This window comes from Macaca thibetana, chromosome 10, assembly GCF_024542745.1.
Source record: "Macaca thibetana thibetana isolate TM-01 chromosome 10, ASM2454274v1, whole genome shotgun sequence".
In the NCBI taxonomy this organism is placed as follows: domain Eukaryota; kingdom Metazoa; phylum Chordata; class Mammalia; order Primates; family Cercopithecidae; genus Macaca; species Macaca thibetana.
Genome location: NC_065587.1, coordinates 59,176,633 through 59,189,917, shown reverse-complemented (window position 1 = coordinate 59,189,917; position 13,285 = coordinate 59,176,633). Strand labels below are relative to the sequence as shown.

Below are 13,285 nucleotides of genomic sequence, written 5' to 3'. Positions count from 1 at the left end.
GCTTCTGGAAGAAGAAAGAATCCTGCAAAAGTTTTCAGTCACCTCAGACAGGGACAAAGGTGGATAGTTCACCTTGGGCCAGGAACCTTGCTGCCTTCTCTAAATGGAGGAGAGCCAAGACTTAAATCAGTGACAAGGACATAGGCTTCATAAACCAAAAGTTCTTCTTTTCTGATGGTCATAGAGTCAGACAGGGGGCAGCCATTTATACTTAGGCCTCTACACCTGATGTGAATTTATTCTTGGATTTTCCAAATGCATTAACAAATGCTATTTAAGTGGTCTGCCTTCATTAGGATTTTCTAGTAAAGAAATTCATAAGTATGTTGGAAAAACATACTTTGTTGATCTCATATGAGTTCTGCATTGGAGAATATAGCCACGGTTTAGGGGAAATTAGAAGTTACCCAGAGAAATCACCCCAGAAAATCATGTCCTTTCACAGAACAGGAAACTAGGGTGCAGAGAGAATGAAACTTACCCAAGGACCACCCCCACCACAGTGAGTTCATGGAAAAACTCCCGTCTTCTGCCTTCCAGATCACCCTGATGGGCCATCCTCGGGTAAGAAAGCAGTACTCTCAGAAGAGGTGGTTTTGAGGCTGCAGCAGTAAAGAAATCATCTTTTTATACAAATGTCTTAAGACACAAGCCATATTTCATATTCAGCTGCATAAACTAGGTCTTTGTCTAAATTGTTCTGTGGAGAACATTCGCTGTAAGTATTGCTTACAGGATGGATTTGTTCAGCATCTTGCCTCTGAGGACAAGGAAGCTGCTTTCATCATCTCCATTCTGTTCCCTTTTTCTGCTGTTCACTTTCTAAAGGTGGCCAGGACGCTGGGGAACAACCCATCATGTGAAGTCAGATACTGAGGGTTCAAGCCCCAGCCCTGTCACCTACAGGCAATGTTATTGTTCTGAGCCTCAGCCTTCTTCATTGTAATAATTCCTCCTTGCTGAATTGTTTTGAGATAAATGGGATAATATATGTGAAAATGACCATTATTGCAGATGAAGCTTTTATCCAGGTAAGGCTCCTTATCCATGAGTTTTCTCCCTCCTGGTTTCATAGAAAAAGAGTGATCCCCTTGGCTTTACAGGCAGTAACTGACTGGTGACAGGTAGCCTAGAGACAGCCCACGTCAGTAAAGGGAGCTGTTTCCAGTCCCAGCTCTCTCTTGCTTTGCAAGAGAGGCCCAGGCCCTTGCTAGCCTTTCACTTGCCTCCTCTGCCAAAGGCTGGAGGCTGTGCCTTCTTTGAATCACTGCTCAGACCTTGTCTGAGTCTCACAGGGCCTAAGAGGCCATGAAGATAGGGGTAGGGCAATTGCTGTAACAATTCAATTACACTTCAATTGCCATAATAGTCATTCTTATTCACTTACATTTTTTGAGCACTCTGTCATTTAAGTCTTTTTTACTTGTGATTAACCTCATCTAAGCCTCTCAGCAATCCTATAAGACTCAAATGACCATGCCCATTTTACAGAAGCAGAAATCGAAGCTTGCATAGGTCAAGTGACAGTCCAAAGCGACACAGCTGAGAGGGGACAGAGCTGGGGTTTAAGCTCAAGCTGGTCAGACTCCAGGATCAGTGCTCCATCACTGTGCCCTACTCCGAGGACTCATGGTACCTTTGTGACAAGGCACAAGCCAGATGTCAGCAGGGACCCTGACCTCTCCTTCCTCTTTTAGCCAGTTGACCCATTGAGCCCCAGGGACAGGTATCTGTTCTCAGGGAAAACAGAGCATCAGAGGAGAAGGGGGAAAATAATCCCCAGGTGAGCAACAGCTGACCTCTGTGAGTTATTGAGAAAGTGCCGAGGTGGCAAGGCTGGTGGCGACAGGACCCCAGGGGCCTAAAGGAAGGGCGCTTATCTGATTAGGAGTGCATGCGGGCAGATTCTAGCTAGAGATAGCTGCGGCTGGGCTGTCTGGGAGGAGAGGGCAAAGAGAGGCCCCAGCTGGAATAGGCTACTAGTCCAGAAAGAAGTTCCCAGCATTAGAGCTTGCCACCCAAGAAGTTTCAGACCTGAGCAGGCCAAATCCCAAATCCCCATAGGCCATGCCATCAGCCGTGGCCTCTGTTCTAAGGAGGACACACGGAATACCAGGTGTAGGGAAGCAGATGCCTGTATATGCATAGACATGGACAGACTTGGTCTCTAAGTGGGTCTGTGCTTGTCTGCAGGGGCATGTGCATGTGTGTGTGTACATGTGCACGTATGTGCCCACACAGCACCTGAGAGTGATGTGTGGGACAGTGTCTCTCTGTGCTTGTGTCTCTCTGTGAGGATGAGGGTGGGTGGGCATGTGTATGAGTGACCATGGCTGGTCCCAGGACCGGCATCTATGGCCCCATGGAGGTCTTTATGCCCATGACTCAGCTGAGGTGAAGGATGATGGGGGAACAGTTGATCCCATCAGTGGGAATGTCATGATTCACAGAAGTAGGTTCTGGGGGACTGGGAAGGAAGGGTCTGCTCTGTCTTGAAGAGTCAGGAAGGGCTGCCTGGAGGAAGGGGCATTTGCTACATGGAACCTTCCTCCTGAGTCTCTCATGTGCTAGACTTGAACCAGAATGTGTGGAAACCCCTATTGCCACCCAGTCATATTTGGTCTGTCGTCCCCAGAGCAGTTTGAGATAAGCCAAGCAGCATGATGGGCTGAGGAGTTAACCAGCCTCTTCCCCTGAAATATAAACACAAGCTCCCCACCAAGCCCTGTGTTCACAGGAGGAGATGGGAGTAACCAGGACAGCCCCTGGCCACCTCTGACTCCTGGACTTGGGGCTCCTGAGTACTGCCTGGTGGGTGTTTCCCTGCTGGACTGACCTGATTTTTTATGCACAATGCAGAACAAACCCCTTTGCAGAGTTGAGCACTGCCCCTGTGACCAGGGCTGGTGCGGGCAACAGAGCTTGACTCTGTACCTCTGGCCTGGAGGATACAGTGCCTGAAACCCACTTCTATCACCACCTCTTACTGCTGTATGATTTGGGACAAGCCCTTTCAGCAACATGAGCCTCAGTTTCCTCATCTGTCAGATAGAGACGATTATTTCCCCATACCTCAGTCACTGATCCTTGGTAGCTGTGCCTCAAGCCAATCACTAAGCCCTCTGAGGTTCAGCTTGCTCATCTGTAAAACAGGGACAATAACAGCAAATGAGATCACGTAGAGAAAAGCACTTCAAAATTTAAACATTATCTGGCGTTTGAGAGAAATCACCTATGAGATGGAAAGACTCATCCAGAGTTTCAATTCTTGGCTCCATCTGCAACCCTGGCTGGGCATTTCTCAGAGGATGCAGGCCTCTGGGTGTTGCTTCAGCGGCCAAGGAGGCTCAGACAGAGAGCTCCAGGACCCCAAGGACAGGAAGGCCCAGGGACAGAGTCTGCCGGTCAGAAGGCACTGGCCCGTGGCTCCCTGGAGCTGCCCAGCAATGATTCAGGAAAAGGCTGACAAGGATATTAGCAGCGTGGGTTTTTTTAATCCTGAGTCCAGAGAAAATGCATGGTCAGGAATAAAGGCGCCCAAGAGAACAAGGAGAAGGAGAAATAATCAGAATTAGCCAGGGGGAGGGCAGCACGAACAGGGGAAACGCAGCCCCACCAGGGTTGGAGCCTCTGCAGGACCAGCTGAGGAGCTGGCCAGGGAGTGGGCAGGCCTGGACAGGTGTATGAGGGAACTTGGGCCGGCTGGAGCCCAGCGAGGAGGCAGAAGGGAAGACAGTAAAAGAAGCCGTCATCAGGTGAGTCCAGCACCCTCTGAGGCTGCCGTGGGACCCCCTGGCCACAAGGCAGTGGAAAGGGTGCTGCCAGAGGGCTTCAGTGCTCTGCCTCGCATTGTTCACGGGCTCTGGATGTGGACACTGGGTTTTAGAGTGACCAAGAGACTTCCCAGATCCTGCAGAAAGGCTGCAGAAGCCTCTGCAGGCAGCAGGCCTTCACACCCCACTCCCTCGAGGCTGAAACCAGACAAACATGACAGAGACCATGGCCCTAAAATTTCACTGGGGCTCTCTCCCTGGCAGTTGGACAGGGTGTATCAAGGCATTCAGGAGGTGATCCCAGCTCCTGCTTTAAGAGCAGAAAGGAATGGATTTCGATGAGCTGGGGCAGAGAAATCCATTTCCATGGGCAATGGAACTGATGTTCCTAATTGAAACCTGCTTTTCACAAATCATTTAGACTATCAGATGGCTTAAGAAAAAGCCCTGGTCCAGAGTGTGTGTGTGTGTGTGTGTGTGTGTGTGTGTGTGTGTGTGTGTGTGTGTACTGGGAGAGGGCAGCATTAATGCATCCACCCTTGATTCCACTGCAGATCCCAAATTAATGGAGTATAAATTAATGACAAACGTGTGTGGCGTCCTGGAAGCCCAATGCTCCTGCGATACCCCCTGACTCTGGGTCCTCAGGCAAAGTGCTTTCCTGAGCTGCTTTGCTACTAATCTGATATAGAGGAATGGGAATGCATGTCCCCAGGTCCCCCTTGCCATGGCCGGGACCACATTACCCATTCAGCACAGCTTTTTTTTTTAACCAGGAAAGGCCTCAAATTGAAGATTTGACAGTGTCGGCGATAATAGCACAATTATACAGAATTAAATTGTGTCTCTGCATTAAAAGGATTCATTGGCTAAATGTAATATTTATTACACCACAATTTTGGTAATGCCATTCAGCCTATTTTTCTGCAATATTTAATACTAAAGAAGCATCAATAAATAAAGGAATCAGGACCTCTCTGATCCTCCAGCCTCTGAACCTCATTCCCAGTTCCTATCATGTAGGTTCCTTTCACTGTCAATTTGAGGTAAATTGGGATATTAGGATTCAGGAGAAGCCTAGAAGGAGAAGAGAGTTACTTCCCTTGAGCACTGCTGATTGTCCATACCTCTCTGTTAAAAGCTCTAAATTACTGACTGACGCGGAGAGCCCGGCAGACGTTCCCGAGAACCACCACAAGCTCTCAGCGTTACTCTCTCCCATCAGAGCTGCACTGTCTCTGGGTCAGTAACTGAGCAAACACCCTCTTGCATTTGCATCCCTCTCTTGGGTGCCAGGTCAAGGCAGGAATCATCTGGACCTCTCACCTCCCCAGCCCACTCTCTATGGGTCACCTATGTGAACATCAAACCCAAATCACAAGCCCCCAAATTTAATTTATTTCTACCTAAACAAGTTCTTTTATCATAAAGCAATAAATTTGTCTTGGTGCTAGCAATTTGTTGCGGGTGACATAACATTGCAAATTGATTAATCGCTACTGTACGCAGCAAAATGAGAAAAGCAAGGAATTATTATGAATAGCGTCCGTCTTTTACGGGAGGGATTCATTATTCAAAAGTGCTCGCTGGTGCTTACATGTGCCCTCGGTGCAGATTACATCCATTTGCAGACTTCCCACATCATGCTTACACAAATCAACAAACGTGCATTTATTAAGACGTAGAATGAAAGCTATTTAAAAGTGAAAAATGGCCTTTTGCATTACTTTTCTTCAAGGAAGGCAAATCTGGGTGGGATATTCCTGGGACATGTCCCCACGGTTGTCACATGAGTGTCTCTGGGTTCTATGCAATCTGGCTTGTGCAGGTGCCAACAAATCTGCCTGCTCTGCCTTTGACAGTCCCAGGATCAGAAGTACGCCACCAGTGATTTTGCAACCCTTGCTATGGCTCAGGAGACTTAAGCAATTGGCTGTCACTGCCTGCTGGGGAAATGCAGCAGAGAGTTCTCAGTTCTCCAAAAAGGAGCCTCCTTAACATCCCCTGGGAGGGGGAAAGGAAATGAATATTAATTGAGTATCTATTCTGTACCAGACACTATCTGAATGCTTTCCTTGCATTAATAAGGCAAGTCCCTCTACCTCCCTAAACCTCATAGGATTGTTGTAAAGACCAACGGAGATAATGTGTGCACATAAAGCACGTAGTAAATGCTCAATACATATTAGCTATGATTGCTATTATAATTTCATTTAAGCATTCCTAAGGTCAGTATTAGTACCATCATTTTACAGATGGGAAAACTGAGGCTTAGAAAGATTTCAAGATTTTCCAAATCACACAGTCAGTGAGCAGGGCTGGATTTCAGTTTAGGATCTGCCTCCAACAATTCATTTTTTTTTCTAAACCACCCCCACAGCTATCCTTGACAGTCAAAATAAGATGTATTTGCTTCCTCTAATCCAACAGAGGAGGCCACACACCAACCACACATTAGCTACCCACTCTTTCCCTGCAGGTGTGTCAGAGGGGACATTTGAGAGGGTCTGGAGATTTCATGGCCTTCCCCATCTCTGCCCCTAGCTCTTCCTGCATAGGCAGAGCCCTCATCTGTCTCTGACTCTTGTCCCTTGCTTCTTTAACTAGTTGTCCCATTACCAAGGACTCTTCCAGAAAAAAGCTCGTTGCCTGCCCCAGTGAGAGGCTGACGGGCAACTCACAGCTCCAGCATTGACTATTCCTACTGAACTCATGCTCTGTTTAAAAATAGACTAAGATCTCAACTTTCATATTCTAATTAGATTTCGAAGCGACTTTCATAAAATGAGAATGCCTTCATTGTTTTTCTGCTGCATAAAGAGCCATTAACCGCTCCCCAGCCAAGCTAAAGTCCTTTCTAATCCCTGATATCACCCATAACATGAGAATAGTTACTCATCAGCTTCCGAGAAAACTGTACGGAACCACAAACCTGTCTCCAGGTGTCCAGAATCCAGGGGTGGTCGGGTTAGAAGCCTAGGCATGTAGCTCAAATTGAGAATTGGCCCCTGTGAGCATATCTCACAAGACTACATTTCACCAAGGGTCTTCCTCAAACCACCTGCCCTGAGATCCACATGGGGCTTATATGATTCTGGGTCTCCCCGAGATCTGCCACAGACTTACCTGATTGTGTGGCCTGGCAGTCTGAATGTTTGACAAACTCCCTGTAAGATTTTTTGCACACTGAAATTTATGAACTGTTGTCCCAAGTATTTCTCAAACCCCATGCCCAGTTTTTTATGCCAACAAATTGAATCATTGATTATTGCAGATTCGGGCTGACTTACAAATATCCCTCACTTAATGACGGGGAGATATGACCTAAGAAGGAATTTGCTATTTTGAGGCCCGGTTGACTCTCTTCCCGTCAGCTGTCCCCACCATAGTCCCACAGGGTGTCCTTGGGCTCCTAGCAAGACCAGGGTACCAAGGCTAAGTTAGGCTGTGAGTCACTTGTTGCATAGTCTGGGGACAAGAAAAGACCAGATGCCCAGACATGATGGAAGTGACAAGGGCATCTCTATGCAATTCTGGGCTCTGTTTACAACAGTCAGAGCCCTGAGCTGTCGTGTACCTCTGTCCTTGTTGTTATCACAACCTGTCATCTTACATGCCCTTGAGTGTAGTAGTTCTCAAACTTTAGCATCAGAATCACGTGGAGGCCTTGCTAAGACACAGCTTGCCGGGCCTGACCTCCCAGAGCTTCTGACTCAGTAGGTCTGCTGTGGGGCCTCAGAATTTGCATTTCTAAAAGTTCCCACATGACGCTGCTGGTCCAGAGACCAGACTTTGAGACTCAAGACTCTAAGCTCCATGTTATATCTCCAGTGTTAAGTACATAATAAGAACGCAATTTGTGTTTGCAGAATGAATGGATGAATGAATGAATGAATGAATGAATGAATGAATGAGTAAATGATTGAGTAAATGACATGAACGACCTTCTTGAGCTCTCTAACTGGGACTCCTCACTCCACTCCACTTCACTTGTGGTTATCCAACATCTGCTGGACATCTGTAAGAGCATCCAGGAGGTGTATGTGTCCTGGGGCCAGGACAGGGTTTGTGGTTTCTCATACCCACAAATAAAAGTATGGCTTGCTCAGGAGGTCAGAAAGCTATGCAGGGAGTGAGGTATCCCATTCTGGCCTTGATAAGGGTAATGGTGACTCTTACCACCTCAAAACACTGGCCCATAATGTCCTAGCTGGGTGACCTCAAGCTAGGCCCTCAGACTCTAAAGAGTCCCCATTTCCTTATTCATGAGGTTGGGCATGGATAATTGTCTTCAGGGTAACTGTGCAGATTCAATGAGGCTATACATGAAAACAGTTCAACAGTGTCTGTCTGGCACATTTGGGGGGCTTGGTCGATGTCTGTTCCCTCATTCATTCCCCACAACCCCAGACTCCTGTGAAATGAGTCCCAGAGATGTTTTGGGAGTAATGAATTCCCTCATTTCAGCTAAGCCACCCGTGATCCTGGTTTTGTAGAGATGTACGATGCAACATGATAAATTATTGTTTTAAGCAGAGGCTTCATTCAAATATCCATTTCCCTGTCAAGTTAATTTTGTTTGGATGTATTTTCTAGCGGGTTCTGACTGGGAGCACGGATGGTACATAAACAGAAGAACATTATGTCTTTGGCCGGTTCTCTGAGTGACAGGGAGCTGATGGCGTGGGGGAGGGAAGTTTTGGGGGATTATCACGGCCAAGAATCCCCATTCCCCAATTGTGCAAAGTTGCTGGCGTAGCTCCGAGGGTTAATTGTAGTCAGTTCACCTCTGTCTGCAGAGCATAGCAATACCTCATCTCTCCTCAAATGGTTGAGTTCCTCCGGAAGGGGCATATTTCCTAGGAACACCTAGAAGGTAGCCTTGTTTGTATCAGTCTCTAGTTAAGCCAGGAGCCAAGGCTTCGGCTTATCTCCTTTCCCCCTCAGCCCCAGAAGACTTCAGGGTGAATTTCCTAAGAACAAGGACATTTTCTTACATATCACAGTACAATGAGGGAGATAGGGCAATTAACATAGATGCAGTGCTGTTATCTAGTTCACGGCTTATATTCCAATTTTGCCAGTTCTCCCAAGAATGCTCCTCATAGCCATTTGTTTTCTCAGTTTAGGGTCCAATGCAGGATCACTCTTTTGAGTCCTCCATTCTGGAACTGTCCCCTAGCCTCTCTCTGCCCTCCATGACCTTGACATTTTTGAAAAGTTCAAGCCAGTTATTTTGTAGAAGGTAACTCAGTTTGTGTTTGTCTGATGATACCTCATGATTAGATTCCAGTCACGCATGTTTGGCTTACATACCACAAAAGTGATATTGTATCCTTCTCAATGTGTTCTACCCGTCCCATTGGTGATGTTGACTTCAATCACACGATTAAGGTGGTCACCCCCAGTTTCTCCACCGTAAAGAGATTATTTTCCCTTTGTGATTTATCAGTAATTTGTGAGAAGATACTGTGAGATGATGTAAGTATCCTTGCACTTGTTTTAGTCTCTATCAATAATTGTTGCCTAAATCAATTATACTGGGATGGTTGCAAAATGGTGATCTACATTTCTGAGTGACATTATACTGTAAAGGAGAGCGTTCCCTTCTCCCCATCTATTTATGTATTCGTTTATTTATTGCTAACGCTATGGGCTCAGAGATTCTTCTTTCATTCAATATGCTATAATCCACTATCATTGCTACCATTGTTTGATGCTTCAATTGCATGATCTCGTTGAATCCTCATGACAATTGGGTGGTATGGCACTATTATCAGGGATGTTTGCGTTTCCACCTTAGGTCCTGAAGCTATGTCAGCAAGGCTCTGATTCCCAACTCCCAGACCCAGGCTCTCTCCTGGAAACACTGCCTTCCCTGCAGGGCTCAGATGGGAAGACAAGAGCCCACAAATAATGTCACCAAGCCCAGACTTCCCACTAAGCACCATGGGAATGACCCTACAGGATAGAAGGAAGCTTGACTTCCCTAGCATTCTCTTGCTCTGTCTGAAGCAGTTCAGCCTGGAGGCACAGAGGCAGTTATACTGGGCTGTCTAGTGACATGATGTCCCCAGTGACTCTTGACACAAGCTACTTTTTGTCTGACTGGATGAGCTTGGCCACTCCTGAATTCATCATTTGACAAATATTTGCTGACCACCTACTATGTGCCAGGCCCTGGGCTAACCTGGATTTACAGCAATGAGCAAGTCAGACGAGGTTCTTGTTCATGGAGCTTGTATTCAAGTGAAATAAACTGTAATCAAATGATCCTCCAAGCAAATATATGGCAACAAGGGGGATGAGGCCTATAGAGGAAAGAATAATTACGATGAACATTCCCAACAAGGGAATTTGACCTTGTTTCAGACGTGAGACTGCAGTAGACAGGTTAAAGTCAGTGGTTCAAAACACACTGTTTGAGACCATTACTCAAAAGTGGAGACGAGGAAGCTGAGACTCAGAGAGGTCAAGTAACTTACCCAGGGTTGCACAGTATTGGAGTCCAGTCTCAAATCCAGGTCTGCTCACTCCTCAGCCCAACACTGGTGCAGCTCTTCTGCCAAAGTGGTTCCTTAAGGGTCTCCAGTGATTCTGGGCATAGGGCCCGTGTCCATCTGTTTGTTCAATTTAGCACACTTTGTTTCCACTGTGACTCTGCAGGGTCTTACTAAGGACAGCCAGGGGAAAATGACTTTCTGATAGGCCCAAACATTCTCTAAATCAGTTTTGATTTATTTTTAAGAACTAAAGCCAAGAAAACTGAATAAGCCTCAGTATTAAAACAAGGCGAGTGAATATATGCCCATCACTGGACATCAGAGATCTGTAACTGTGCACCAGGCTATGAGCTAAACATAGAGGGAGGCTGAGAGTCACCTAGGTGGGTCCAAGGCCAGAGCCCATGCTCTTAACCATAGCACTGGGCTACCTCCCTGGAGATGTCTGTCTGTCTGGCTGTCCATCTGTCTGTCTGGCTGGCTGTCTAGGAGGCTGCAGGCAAGCCTTAGCCCTGGGAGCAGCAAGGCAAATTCCAAGAAGGAGAAAGGATGCCCACGCCTGCCCCTGCTGCTCAAGGAATAAGGAAGAGTCGAGGTGGGGGCAGCTCAAGCTCATGCCTGCACCGTGCTACACACCCACACCAACACCCCCAGCCTCCAGGTCTCCTCTGGCTGGCCTTGGCCGGTCCTGGCTTGATACCTGATCCCTGTGGAAGCTGACACCTCAGCATGAGAGGGATCAGGGCAGACACTGCTGCCGCCACTGGAGCCTCAACCGACTTCAGGGAGAGACTCTGAGGCCACTGGCCCGAAAACCGTTCCCCCTCACGCCACACTCAGAGAGGTGCATGTATAAAGTCTTATATGTAATAATAACGGCAGGAAAAGAGAAAGTTTCAAGTTAAGTGACTTGACTGAGTTTACACAGCTGAGAAACTGTACTCAAAATCCAAGTCATATGTTTTCAGTTTATACATTTAACCTTTTCTTCAACAAGCCATCTCCTGTATAATCAGGTAAATATACTTGTTCAGTGCCTGGTACATCATAGGTTCTCCATGGGAATTTGTTGAACGACCACATGTAAATACATGTATATCTGTGTTTGTGTGCGAGTGAAGGTATCTGTGCGTGTAAGTACACATCTCTGTTTGTGTATGAGTGAAGGTGTTTGTGCATGAGTGTACATGCAGGATTGCATGAAATGTGGATGTCCTGAGTCCTGAAGTTATTAGAGAAGATTCATTAAGATCAGGAACAAGGATGCATGATAGTCCTTGTATCTCGGCTCTTGTTTATCTCACACTTTCCCCTCTGGAAACAGAGAAGAGCATAAACACCATTCCATTCAGCTTTAGGATAGGGAAATAATAGCCAAAAACCCACTCAAGGCATGGCATGATTGGCAACTTGATGGAACTAAAAGACCACAGCTTTGGAGTCAGACAAACCTGCTTCATCTCCTGGCTCCACCACTTACTGGAGTTTAAGTCACCCCGGGCAAGTCACTTCACCCCTCTGAGCTGCTGATTCCTCACCCGAAAATGGACATGATAATACCTACAGTGTGATTATGAGGATTTAGTGTAGGGAAATTTCCCAGCACAGAGGGTCTGATGCACAGCAGGCTCTTAGCATACCTTAGGTCCCTTCTTTGTCCTTAAAGACAGTGTCATAGTGGTCATCTTAGTACGTTTGTGCTGCTGTAAGAAAATATCTCAACACAAATTATATAGACCAGAATTATATATGAACAGAAATTATATAGAACAGAATTGAATAGAACAGACATTTTTGTCCTCTCATTTCTGGGGTCTGGGTAGTACAGGATCAAGGCACCAGCGGGCTTGTTGCCTAATGAGGGCTGTTCTCTGCTTCTAAGATGGTGCTTTGTTGCTGTGTCCTTCTGAGGGGGGTGTTCCTGTGGGGAGGAACACTGTGTCCTTACATGGCTGAAGGCAAAAGACTGGACACTGAGGGAAGCCTTTTTTTTTTTTTATAAGGGCCTTATAAGCAAAAGGAAAACTATAGTGTCTGCACCAGTAGAATGACGATTCTCAACCTCAGCTGCACATTGGAGTTCCTGGGGAGCTTCAAAAAGTCCTTTGTCTTCTCTCCCCTACCTCCCCAAGAGGTTCTGATTCAATTTGCCTGAAAGGTGGCCTGGGAATCAAGGCTTTTAAAAGCTGCCTAGGTAATCCTAATGAGCAATCAAGGTTGAGAACCTCTTGTCCATAGGGCCTCTCTACCATTTATTGAGCCGCTCATGGGATCAGACCTTGGACAGCCTGCTTTGCAGCCATTCTGCCTGGAGTTTGCTTTGTCAGCTTAAGCCAAGGCAGAGAGGAGGAGGAGGGAGAAACTCACACCATCTAAGGCTAAAATCCTCTTATTTAAATCAGAGTCTGAATTTCCAAATCAAAACTGGAGATCCACAAGATAAATAAGTGCTAGAGATCTGCTGTACAACCTTGCCCCTACAGTTAATGATACTGTATTATATACTTAAAATTTTGTTAAGAAGTTAGATCTCATGTGATCTTATCACAGTAAAATAAAAATTTTTTAAACCCTCAAGACTCTTAGTCTAACAATTTTTTTCTAATTTGTAAATGCATTAATATGCAAAGTGTTTTAAGATATAAACATGTCTTAGATATATATTTAGCTAAATGACCTTGCTAAAATAAATAAAAACCATTAGACCCACTAATATTGAGTATGTGCTATGTGCCAGATATTTTACCTGCGATATTCTCTCAATAATTGCTACTCACTACACCCTCTGAGTATGCTGAGGCTGGTAAGGATGGTTATGTAAAAAATGCAGTATTTCCCACCTTTCAGACTTAAACTCCTAGTCTTTTATACATAGGCCTCTCCACAGATTTCTGAGTCATTTTGGAATTTGCATGCAAAATAAAAGCTTCCTACGTAATTGAAATTATGGTCAATTGACCGTGAAATGGAAGTATCCATGACCAATGAGGTGCTGGGTGAGGGGGGGTT

The 13,285-nt window shown here is 46.0% G+C and overlaps 1 protein-coding gene and 1 long non-coding RNA gene across 2 annotated transcripts in view; one reads left to right on the top strand and one right to left on the bottom strand.

The window, feature by feature from the left end:
* TOP1 (DNA topoisomerase I) overlaps nucleotides 1-13,285 on the top strand; it is a 713,073-nt gene that overhangs the window by 303,094 nt on the left and 396,694 nt on the right. The gene's annotated exons all lie outside the window — the stretch shown is intronic.
* Nucleotides 1-13,285, bottom strand: part of LOC126963909 (uncharacterized) — a 233,488-nt gene that overhangs the window by 4,032 nt on the left and 216,171 nt on the right. The window contains exons 4-5 of the long non-coding RNA XR_007729256.1: nucleotides 3,073-3,142; nucleotides 482-602 (exon numbers count right to left, since the gene is read on the bottom strand). This is a non-coding gene — a long non-coding RNA (uncharacterized LOC126963909). The remainder of the gene's footprint in view (nucleotides 1-481; nucleotides 603-3,072; nucleotides 3,143-13,285) is intronic.